This window comes from Colossoma macropomum, unplaced genomic scaffold (genome assembly GCF_904425465.1).
Source record: "Colossoma macropomum unplaced genomic scaffold, Colossoma_macropomum, whole genome shotgun sequence".
In the NCBI taxonomy this organism is placed as follows: Eukaryota; Metazoa; Chordata; class Actinopteri; order Characiformes; family Serrasalmidae; genus Colossoma; species Colossoma macropomum.
Genome location: NW_023494806.1, coordinates 16817757 through 16830926, shown reverse-complemented (window position 1 = coordinate 16830926; position 13170 = coordinate 16817757). Strand labels below are relative to the sequence as shown.

Here is a 13170-nt window from a genome sequence, read left to right as displayed (position 1 = left end):
TCATCTCATCGAGAAGTTTCTCACCGAAAAAGCCTCATTGTATAACCTCCCAGCTTTTTCAAAACATGCTTTGGAATCTAATCAAAGGGACTGAAGTTCAGTCTGTTCAGTTTCAGAAGCTCAGGGTAATGGGGTGTTAATGAAAATACTGCTTTAAATCAACAGACGCCTTTGCCCAGCAGGCAGGAGTTTGTTTATTCCACGCAAACAGTAGAACGCATGAGTCAAAGAAGAGTAAAGTTAGAAGAACAGAAGCAGCAGCAGTACCTTGTTTCAGTATTCATAGCTCAAGGACTGGAGTCAGCAAAGGCTGCCATGAACTTAGTGTGTTATAAAAAAGTAAACAGTATCCTGCTTAGAGTCAGAGAAAGCACCAGCTATTTCCATATTTTCAAGTACAAAAGTGAGAGAAACTCATCCTCTTTTTTTCCCACTCTCAAAAATGTGGGTGTTAACGTTGAAGTTAGCGACTACTCAACACTACAAGTGTCTGGTCTACTGTGAATGTTAAACAATGGCCTACAGCAGTACAGGTAAGTCAGCTGTCAGCGATCCAGAGCAAAAGTGTGGAGTGGATACTGCTGTGCTAAAAGAGGCCATATCCTACTTTTTTTTTGACACCCTTGACATTTGTGTGGGTTTACATACCAAAACTAGTCATCATTCATTTTACATTTTTCTAAGCTCTCTTTATCCATTTCGTTACTGTGCTTTTTCCAACTTCTCTACTGTATGCAAATTAACTCTGTTTTGATTGGCTGCCCTGCATTGAGCCTCATTAAAAGATCAGTCCTGGTTGAAACACTCCTTATAACTTCAGCATGAATGAGCAGGCCTAAACTGCTGCAAGCTGAATAGGTGTGTTTGTAAATGCATTGGTTTTTGTGACATTCCAAAAATAGTAAATTCAAAATGGGCTTTTTGTTTATAACTTTCCATATCGCTATTGTCAGAACAAAACCTTGTATCTCCATTTTTGTCATTTGAAAGTGCCTGTTGTCCTTTACGATGTGTGTATATTTCATGATGAATGGACCAAAAGAAATGACCCAGAATGACATGTCATGCATCCTTCCAGCCCTGACTCTCTGGTGGACTGCGAATTCCCAGAACCCTCTGGAAGAACACATGACTATGATGTCAGACCAGCCCACTTATGAGAGATCTGCCTCACCAGATTCCTTATTTGCTGCACCTGTTTCTCTTATCATGTGATTGATTCAGATAGTATATCAGGCCAGGCTTTAGCTTAGTTTGATGTGAGGTGTTGATTCTTTCTTTTTATAGAGTTACTGAGTGGTCATTCCCATGTTTTGGTTGAATTTTTTTTTTTTGTGTACTTGACTTATCTTCTGTATATTTTGACTTCGCCTTTTTGCTCGCTCCCTTTTGGATATTGTTAGTCTGAACCTGCTCATTAACATGTTTGTCTTTTGTTGTTTCTGGATTGTTTTGGATCTGACCTTCACCAGTTTTTGACCACAACATTAGAACACAAACAAACCAGCAAAGCCTCATTTGCTAATTTCAACTGCACACATCTGAATAGTTCTGTCTTGTTATAAGTTCCAAAAATTCACACGAAAGTAGTTTAAAAAGATGCTTCCACCTTCACGATACACCACTCCAGTTTTTAAACTCGAAAATCTCACTGTAGAGATCACTGGTTCTTTCCTACTGAAGCCAAAATTGTTTGTGTGAGTTTTTTTGAATGCATGAGGTTCTTAGCTTAAATGTTGTATGAACATGACTTTGGTTCTGATTGGCTGCCCTGTATTGAGCATCATTTAAAAACCAGTCCAGGTTGAAACGTTCCTTATAACTTCTGCATGAATGGGTGGGACTAAACTGCTGCAAGCTGAAAAGGTGTATATGTAAATGTGTTGGTTTTCATGACATCACAAAAACAATCTATTTAAAATGGGCTGTTTTTGTAGCTTTATATATAGACAGTGTGGACTGGGGAGTAGAGCCAGCTCTATGAAATAAGCAAAATAAGTGGCTGCTTAGGTTCCCACAGCCACCAGGATGCCCCCTAACAACTTTTAGGTAACAATTGTAAGTTACCATTATGTTGTCTAATAAGATGCTGGAGTGAGGGGAAAGAAAGTTACTGATTAATTATGTCTCAAAAAAGAGAAGATATGAATGACACATTAAATAAGTGACTAAAACTGGAAAAAAAAATTCTCTGTACTTCTATTTTAAACCATTTATACGGTATAAGTCTAAGAAAGTGGCTGGGCAGATGCAGGGCCCACCAAAAACATCCTGCTTAGGGTTGCCAAAATGCTAGAGATGGCCTTGATGTGGAGTAAATTACAGACAATTTTTACATATTATATTAGACACTTAAAATGCAACTCAGCAAACTGACAGAGAGAAAAGTCCTTAGCACTTAGTAGCAAAATTGAGGCCTTTCCACCAACAGCAACTCCACATAACTGCCACCACTAAACTATAGGAATGAGTCTGTTTACTACGCTTTCAGTAGCCAAGTCTCTGGATGACCATGGTACTGTTAAGGCAGCTCCTGCGTGGGTGTTTAACCAAGATAATAAAGGCATAAAGCAAGCTTTGGTCAGTTTCAGGATGTATTTAAAGTCCTGAAAGCCTTAGGGATGACTACAACTTTGAATTTGATGATGCTGTAAGATGAGAGTCTAAACCTGGCAGGAGCGAGTGAGCAGGTTTTGGCATTTAAACAGGACTTAGTAAACCACAGAATGCTGTCTGTAATTTGTGCCAACACAGCGCTTCAGGAGTGCTCTATAATCCCATAACTACTGTTCTATTTGTGATTTGGGAGTCATTTCATAGAACAGTCCACCTCTCAGAGATTTAAAAGCCGGAATAATTAGACTGCCTCTGATATATCTCTGTCACAAATCCCAGGTCCTGCACATGATATAAAAGACAACACTGACTCATGTCAAATGTGACCTCTGGCTAAATGTGCTGAAACGTTGAGCTCTCTGAAGCTGTCGTCCTAAATGGACCACTTTAAAAGACATCTGCTCAGACATTCAGACAGCGATGCCATTCTCTTCTGGCAGGAGTCATTTACAAGACAAATTTCAGCAACTCTGTTCCTGTTCACAGACTCTTTTGCTTTTTTTCATTGGGTAACACAGTATCGTTACTCACAATATCAACTCTTACCATAGAAAGCAGAGTATGTTAAAGGTAGAACATTTTTATTAAGTTCTAATGATTCTAATATTGTTTGGAAGTCCCTTTTGGGTACTTCAGAATGACACTCAGTTTCAACTATAATTTTTTAAAACTAAATTGTTTGTCATATCAAAATCTCAAAACTTTTTTTTTTAAATTTCTTTATTTATTCATTTCAATATTTTTAAAATAATTTTTACTAGAATAAAATTGTCACAATGACAATTCTCACCAAAAGCTACAGTTTAATATGTTATTTACCATGTTGTGCAGTACTCTGTAGTGCAATTTGTTATTTCATGTTTTCTGACTACACTACCCAGCATGCATTACACAAAAACACCTTTGGGAATCCCTGTACTGCTCAACCAACCCTGACTGCTGGCATAGCCACTGATCCTAAGGTTAATAAACACAACCAGGCTAGCATTAGTGTAACTCTTACCTCAGTTATTGAACAAGATAGCTTTTTTATCAACAAAGACTCATTTGAAGAATGCTTGCAGAGCACAGCATATCTGAATGTGGAAAATGAGCCAAACTGAGGTAAGGTATCTAGTAGCTACTATGCTGACTTTAGCTTTTAACTTGCTGTCCTACTGATTTAATGAGTCATTTTTATTGCTCATGTAATCTATTTTCTCCATTGTAATGATGATTTAAAGATTATCAGTAATACAGTTGAAATGTTTGGCTTTCTGGCAATAATGTTAGCTTCTGGCTTCCTTCTGCATTCACCAAAAAAAGCCCACACACCAGAAGTCCACCCCTAAGCAGTTGAAAACTTCCTTCCACCATTATGATACACCAGTAACAGGTATTTTGCTAGTCTTTAAACTAGAAATTTCTGATTTCTGTGGCAGTGAGTAGACATGTTTACTACAACAACAACAAAATATAGCTATGTTTACATTTTTTCCTGCTCCCATAAGATTCTGTCGCATAATTCAAAATCCTTACCAACATCTTAACAGATAATTACTGTTACATAAAAACCTTTAAGTTGAAAACACCAGCTGATATTTACATTGTTTAAACATTTTACAATGGATGGACCAATCCAAAATGACCTAGAATAAAATCTCGCCCTAAAGTAGTTTCTTCCACCTTGCTGATACATCATCAGAAGGGGATTTCTGTGTTAACTTGTCAGTGGGACTAAAATTTGAATGTGCAAGGTTATTGGCTTGGATATAGTAACATTTATGTTACATTTTTGTGTTATGTGGACATTCTCAGAACTTAAAACATCTATATGTTTATAAAAATGAGCCTTTGGTGGTTCTTCAATGCTTATAGTAATTCAGTAACTCCTTTTGCTTCTAATGATTTAAAATACAATATATATATATATATATATATATATATATATATATATATATATATGCTATATATATATATATATCACACTTAGCAGGTCTACAGGTCTAATAGTTGTGGTTGTCTGTAGGACCAATTAGTCAGTAGGTCAGTTAAAAGTGGAGACACGTGACACTGTTGTTTGTGATTTCCTGCTGGATTGAGGAAAAAAGGGGGGAGTGTAAAGAATTGAAAAAGACCATTTTTCAAACTTCAAGGAGGTATCAACTTTGAAAGACAGCCTGATACAGACTCAGACGAGTGAGATAAATTCACAAGCAGGAAAGCTCTGTGTTGTTCAGAAGAACCACTTCAGTCTCCCTGAGCTCGACTCAGCAGGTTCAGAGGTGGAATCCAAAATGCCCACAGACTTCGTCTTCTTTCTGGACCCCTGAAGAGTAATTGGTTTCTGCCTATTGAAGCCAAAAGTGTTGGTGGGTCTTATTAACATTTGAATGCGTGAGGTTTGTTTGATTGTTGAAAGGGTCTGTGGTTTGGTAATGGAAAACATGGTTTGTTTTAGCCTGACTGACGGCTGCTTAATGGGAAAGTGCTCAGAGGGGAGCCAGCAAGGTAATCAACACAGTTCCTCAAGACCTTTGGGTATTTTATTTACCGAGCATTTTGCCTGTCATAAATGTACAAGCACTAACTGTAAAGTAAGGCCTAGAGTCACTTGGCATGTTTACTTTTCAGGAGACATATTTACATTATATACAGTTCCCTGAACTCAATAAGCCCAGTACTGGGCCCAGTGACATGTGCATGTCTCTGTTTGCAACAGTAGCATTACTTTATAAACTTTAGCTTGTAGAACCAGAGCTTTAGTGTGCTACCGTGTTTTCTATCACTGTATTAATGCCGCACAGAGCTTCCTTTCTTGTTTCATATAGCGTGTTTTTTTTCCCCAAGTGAGGGTGTGAGCTCATTCAGTGCATAGGTCAGACTGGTAAGCACTTATTATTGTTTTGTTTAATCAGAGTAATAATAAGCATTACTGATGTGTGACATTTTCCTATTCATGTGTTTTCTTGTTCAAAAAGGTAGTTTGTGACTCAAAGTGAAAAAAAAAAAATCTCATAAACACACATATGCTGTTTTATTTTAAGGGTCAAACAGAAGTTGGAAAATGGTCATGTAAAAATGAAGTGTTTGTGGTATATAAAACAAGTTTTAAACTATACAAATGGGATAATTCTTGACTATACATATCAGTCACATTTTATTATTATTCTGAATAAACTAATCAATGATAAGCATCTTCTGATTTTAATTACTTTCTGAACCTGGTATCACAGTGCATCCAACAAAAAAGGCAGCATTACACAGTGATAATAAACTCTAACACACTGAAAGCTCCGATTCTACAGGCTGATCCATTTTACTGTAACCAACATGGACATGCACATAACTCATCTGGCAAATTTTAATAAGTTAAATGATTTAATTGACATAAATGTATTTTTCCAATTTAAGTTACTAAATTCTTACTGCAAAACACAGTAATATGTAAAGCTAAATGTGCAAATGATGATTTTTCCCATTTTTTCATAATATTTATACTGTTGTCAAACTCATTACTTTAAAGTCAAGTTTTAAAACAAATATTTTTTTAAAAATAAACATTTTAACTCAATATCGCAACACACTGACAGCCACTGAGGTATTTCTTTTTATTTGTGTCAAAATATTTTGTTGCTTTGCTTCACTTCCTGAGACTTTACAAGGATATCATTGTTGTTAAGAGTAACATAAACTCTTGTTTTTCCAATAAAAAAGAGTATAAATTATTAATACTGGTAATGAGAAACATACATGTGGACACACTGTGCTAAAAATACTGGTAAAAGAACATATAGCTAAAAAAAACTTTAAAATTCAAATCTGAGTGTGAAAATTCCAATCCAACACTTTGTGAAGGCAGAGCTCAAAGGGGGTGATGGTGCACTCGTCAACATTGTCAGATGGACAACAAGCCTCTCGTTAAACCATAAATGTATCAAATCCACCTAAAACTACAATTAAGAATGTAAATGTGAATCACATGAGCAGAGAACACATTACATGCAGTAGAAATAAGCTTTACCTCTTTTAAAGGAAAAGAGTTTTGTTAGGTAATGAGCATTTCGGTAGCTAGCTTGTTTCACTTATGTTAACAGTTGTACTCTGAATGTCAAACAAACATGGACTAGATGAATTTGGGGGCAGGTTTAGAGAGGACATAGCCTTTTTTGTGGTAGATCCAGCACTAACAGGTCAACGAATTGTCTCCAGACACATTTTCTTATTAAAAGATCATATATTACTCCTCGAGACATGTGGTTAAACTACTTTAAGCCGATTCTTGGACTAAATCGCAGCCCCAATGGTATTTTCCAAAGAAAAATTCTTTAGACCAGATTAAGGATTAATCTGCATCTGGGAAACAATGAGATTTCACAGTTTTGATGTCCTCACTATTGTTATACAACACTTCTAAGCATGTGTTCAAACTTTTGACTGGCACTGAATATAATTAGTGTGCCAAACCAAACATTCTGTTGAAAATATATATAATATATGTGTACTAAAGGAGCATGACTTCATTGAAGGTCACCTTTAGAGCTTAATCCTTGGAGACATTGCCTTCTCTAATTCAGCGTACCTGACCCAAATCAAAATAATGCCAACAATGGACACGTGGTGCGTGACCTACAGCGCTTCAATCTACTGCTGGGCCTAAAAGCAGCCAGTGAGTTCTACTTGATTGTATTTTTCCTGAGAAGCCTGCACTCTACTGGGGATTTTTCTTTCTTTAGCGTCTGCAGCATTGCAGTCGTCTTGATTAATTGAAATACTTAATTTGTCATTAAGCTTGATTAATTCCATTAATCTATCAAGTCTGCAGTCATTCTGTAATGTCACTGATAATCGATTACTCACCATGGCAACTAATGTAGCATTTTGAATATCTAGGTTTGCGCCTTAGACTCTTTTACACTTTGTGTCTGTGAGAGAATTTTCATTTCCACAAAGTCAGGATGTGAAATATTTTGCCAATTACGAATATGATTTTACCGCTGGACCGACTAAATCTAATACTCAGCGAATTCATTTCCTTCCTAAAATCCTGCGTCAGCTCCTCAAGTTGGTGCAGACTAATCAGTCTCAGTTTGGTCAAATGACACCAATAATTTAGCACAGAATCTAAAACAGTTCGATATCTTTTTCGACAACACAAATAATACACTAGCAGACAACAGTGTAAATGCCACATCAATTTAATTGCGGATAAAGCAGTCAAATGCAAACTAACACCAATTAGCAGACTTATAGCTAAGAAAAAATGCAATTTGCTCCAAGCAGCTCCACTATTTGCTAATGTGTGTCTTGATAGGAAGCCATTGATTTTTAATCTGGCCCCCAGCTCTGCTCTTATCTCAGCATGCTTTTTTCCCTAAATCTGAAATCTATGATCAATCTCACCAGGATTTTGCAGCATTGGCAGAAGCGAGCCAAGCAAAATGCCCTTTAGCATGCTGTTCCATTTAGACACTTTTAGCTAAGAGAGAATAAACCAGAATAAAAAGTCTTTCAGCCCTGAATGTGGATGAAAAATTATGATGAAAAGTGTAGAGTGGATGTGTCGCACTAGCCTTAGTCCATTCTAGTCTAGAGATTCCCCATGTATGGAGGCAGAAGGAGGTCAAAAAAAGGCTAACAGAATCAATAGCACTCAACTAACTATTGTGTGTAACTCTTAAAAATGCAACTTTTTATCATGCATTTAACCAATCAAATAATGTGTGAACATGTGAAATGTGAGACCAATTTTTATGATGTTGCTTTGTTAACATTGCCTTAAATGAGCATAGATTTCCCAACACACAAAATATAGTTAATGAGCATCCATGCTAATTGCATGAGGACATGTATAATGTCTAATGTTGGGAAAGTCACTGCATATTTGTAAATCAGTGGGATACAAATGGCACCTCAATTGTGGTATCACCCAAAAAAATCACCGCTCTCACAACAATGGGCACAACAGCCCATTCTAGTGGTGCCACTTTCACAAAACAGGGTAGGGCGGAATTATGTCACATATAGTGCATGCTACAAAAGAAATACTAGCTAGCTAATCCTCTATGGAAGCTTTTTTAGCTCTAACTTATTTTTGGCATTGCTAATATCCTTAGTATATGCTTACTGTCAGGTAATACAAGTGAAGCAGAATATCTAGAAGTCTTCAGTAGCATTTGCCTTTCTTCCTCCATGAATAGTTTAGAGCTGTTGTCTGGTATTTAAGTAACGGGTGACTCTATCACTACTGGGTATAAAAGGAGCACTGACAAAAGGCTCAGTCGCAAAAACTGTCTAGCAGTATAAGAACAATGTTTCTCAACACACAACTGCAAGGAATTTAGGAATTTCACCATCTATAGTCCATAGCATTATTAAAAGATCTAAAGAATTCAGAGAGATCTTTATACATTTAGGGCAAGGTTGACACTCAATACTGAATGCATAAGACCTTCAATCCCTCAGATGTCAATGCATTAAAAACCCACGCTGTTCTGTCTTCTGTAATGAATATAAGTACAAGGGCTCCGGAATCTTTCAGTAAACACAGCATCTACAAATGCAAGTTTAGGCTCCACTATGCAAAGTGAAAGCCATATATCAACAACATCCAGAGACACCGCCAACTTCTCTGGGCTAAAGACATTGTGTTCTCTGGGCCAAATAGGAAAAGGACCATCCTGGCTGATACCAATGTAAAGTTCAAAAGCCAGTTTGTCATAGTATGGGGGGTGTTAGTGCCAGTGGCATGGCTAACTTAGATCTGTCAAGGCACCATTAAAGCGGAGGGGTACACATTTTTTTTGGAGCAACATATGCCGCCATCTAAATGATGTCTTTTTCAGGGACATCCCTGCTTGCTTCCATAAGACAATGCCAAGCCATGTGTTACAAATGTGTTGTAGTAAGAGAGTGCAAGTGTCAGACTGGCCTGCCTGCAGTCCAGAACTGGAGACCCCCGACTGGTGAGCAGGTGAATTGATATATCAAGCAAGAATAGGCAAAAAATACCACTTTTACAACTGCAACAATTGGTGTCCTCAGTTTCCAAATGCTTACAGAGTGTTGTTAAAAGAGGAGGTGATGAAACACAGTGGTGAACATGCCCCCGTTCTAACTTTTTTGGAACATGTTGTTGGCATCAAATTGAGAATAAGCATATACATACAAAAAATTACAATAAGTTAAATCAATTTAAACAGTAATTATCTTGTATTTGTGCTGTTCTCAGTTGAATACACGTCAAAAAGGATTTGTCTGTTTTTATTTATATTTTCCTACTGTCTTTGTTGGAATTAGGTTTGTATATTAATACTGTATTCCCCTTAGTTTCATATTACTTGGGAAAACTGCTTAATTGGCCACCTGATTCATATTTATCCACTTTGCCACAGTGCTAGGGTATGCAACACTGTGCCATGTGCAAATGCCACCCCTATTTGTCCATAAAAGTGAAAAAAGTGTTTTACTGCATCATGGGAAAAGCATGGCTAGTTAGCATATGATGCAAATGTTGTTACGCTAGCTTTCATTTATTACTCGCCACATTAGCACCAGTGAGTTAGACATTTTTGCAAGAGGCTTGAGTACAATTACATTCAACATGTCACACTTGGGAAAGTGTGGAACTTGAAATTTACAAGGACATTTTTATGCGCTTAGCAAAGAACATCTGGTCAAAATGTGGTGACTCCAAACATCTGTACAGCCAGTTCTAAGTGGTTCTCACAACACTGTAAGCATCAGAGCAACCACTAGCTTGTTGTGGTCTGTGAGAAATAGCTCTTGCCAAAGGCCTGCTTGAAGGTGATCAGTTACCTTAATGAACAGTGAGTGAGGAGCCTGACAATGGCACTCTAACAACAGAGACGAGAAGGGATTTGTCAGGGCTTTGCTGGAGAGAAATAAACAGCAAAAGCCTGAGTCGTGCTTTCCAGGCATGGACTCGCCTTGCGTGTCTATTTTAGCACACTCTTATGCCCAGTATGATCCCTCTGAAGATCTCTGACCAAAGGAAGAACAAAAGTCATGAAACAATGCCCTGAGGACAGTATTCATTGCCGTGCCTTTAACATTTTACATTTTGCTGCTGTGGTTTATGTAACATTTCAACTGTTATTTAATTGCATGAAAAGCACAACCAGCCAACACTCATTCCAGCCTAAAGTGCAAGTGGTTCACACTCTTAAAAATTCCATTGACACCTTGGGTGATGTCTATCATATGGCTTTTTATGATAAGGTATTTATACATTTGTTAATTTTGTTTGGAGGTTTGTGTGATGTAATTAAAAAGCTGGAATAGTACCACTGCCAGGTTTTCAAAAGTTGGCTTTTGGATTAAGTTATACATTTAAAAGAGCCAGTGAACATCAAGATTTAACCCTTAGAAGCCTAGTGATATTACTTTGTATTCCTATACTATTCAAATGCATTTATTTAATTACACTCAATTAAATAGTAAATTATGTAATTCATTGCATTTTGATTTGAGTTACATTCTGTAACAACAGATTCAAGACTACACTTCTTGTTTTAAAGTCAATAAATGAGAAAAACATGAAAAAACATGTAACACCTGGTTTCATTGCTCCAAAACAAGATGGCAATAACTTTCCAAACATATTCAAATCATAATCAATCTACTATTGCTTCTACCACAAACTTGATATTGATTGAAAGCTTAGATTCGACACTTTTGACACAAGTTCTCTGCTCCTGGTTTGAGTGAGCAGTGAGTGAGAAACAGTTAATACCACAGTACACAATGCTTTTTTTACACTCGGTGTAATGAAAATAGTTGACACTATCAAAAGTTGGTGCATTAAGCTTAAACTTGCATGAGCAGAAGTTGCCACAAGTCCAGTATACATACAACTATACCTGCATAACAGTTGATGCTCGCCTGTGTTGTGTTGTGGTGCAGAGCTAACACTGAACAAAAAAGTTCACCTAATTCATTTATTTAGGTATGGTTTACATTCTGAAAGATGACCATTGAGAATCATTTTAGGCTTCTCAGCTGAGGATTGATGCAACATTACTTAATAATCTATCTGTCATTGTCCGTCATGTATTCGTTTCAATCTATTCCCAGGTGGGCAACCAGGGTCCTTTCTGTGTGGAGTTTGCATGTTCTCCCCGTGTCTGCGTGGGTTTCCTTCGGGTACTCTGGTTTCCTCCCACAGTCAAAACTGACATGCAGTCAGGCTGATTGGACGTGCTAAATTGACGCTAGGTGTGAATGTGTGTGTGAATGTATATGTCTGTTTGTCTGCCCTGTGATGGACTGGCGACCTGTCCATGGTGTGTCCTGCCTTCTGCCCAATGACAGCTGGGATAGGCTCCAGCACCCCTTCGCGACCCAGAAGGATAAACGGTTTAGATGATGTGTGTGTGTGTGTGTGTGTGTGTGTGTGTGTGTGTATTCATTTCAATCAATTTATGTATGTTTTATTAAGCTATTTTATTTTATTAAACTATTTTGGTCACTGTAGGCTTAAATCTTTCACAACCCAGTCAGTTTAAAATGAACTGAGAGGTGGGCTCCCGAGTGGTGCAACCGTCTAAGCGTTGGCCCTATCATCAGGAGATTGCGAGTTCGATCTACAGCCATCCGTAGCCGGGAGTTCAAGAGAGCACAATTGGCCCCGCTCTCTCTCTGGCTGGGTAGGATGGCCCCTCCTTCTCCCCCCATGACTTAACGCGATGCTAGTCAGCGCAGACGTCTGTTAGCTGACATAACAGATCTGGCAGTTGGCGCTTTCCTCCAAGCTCGGCAGTTCGAAAAGAAGCGGTCTCCCCAGTCTTCTTAATCATGTTTGTGGCACGCAGAGGTGGGTAGTAACTAGTTACATTTACTCAAGTGCATATACTGAAGTAAAATATTGATGGATTTGTACTCTGCTGAGTATTTTCAAATTGTAATACTTTTACTTCTACTCAAGCATATTAGTGAGTAAAGGAATCTACTTTTACTCAGTTACATTTCAGCTACTCATATTCAGTCACCAATTCCTATTTTATGTTTAATTTCAATCTGTTTTGTTGTTGGCAGCATCTGTATTATTTGTGATTGGTCACATCTGAGACTTTTGAGCTTTATAATTTTGTTTTAGGCCAAAATAATCCAAAAAAGAGAAAAATGGAGCCATACAGTCTCCAGTTCTTGTGCTGAGAGATGCTGGATTTACTAAGAACTTTCACTGCAGGTCTCTGTTACTCAGTACTTAAGTAGCTTTTTGACCTAATACGTTTGTACTTCTTGTATTTTACCCACTTATCAGTACTTTTACATGAATATTGATATAAGTCACTCTACCCACCAAGAGGCACACATGTTTAGTAGTAATGATACTAGTAGTTTTTAGCATCTAAGTTTCCATAATGCTTCCTGGTTCTCAGTCAGACTCCACTGCACACTTCAATTCCCAGAATCCCTCAGTTTGTCATGTGATTCCACTAACCAATCACATGCCAACCAGCAGATCTCAGTCACCTGAGAACTGATTATCAACACCTGTGTTCCTGTGTATATAAACCTGCATTCTTGCTTTATGAAGTGTTGCCTCTGTTC

At 37.6% G+C, this 13170-nt stretch overlaps 1 protein-coding gene across 5 annotated transcripts in view; it reads right to left on the bottom strand.

Annotated features, from left to right (window-relative positions):
* The window catches only part of edil3a (EGF-like repeats and discoidin I-like domains 3a), a 253694-nt gene that overhangs the window by 55124 nt on the left and 185400 nt on the right, over positions 1 to 13170 (bottom strand). The gene's annotated exons all lie outside the window — the stretch shown is intronic.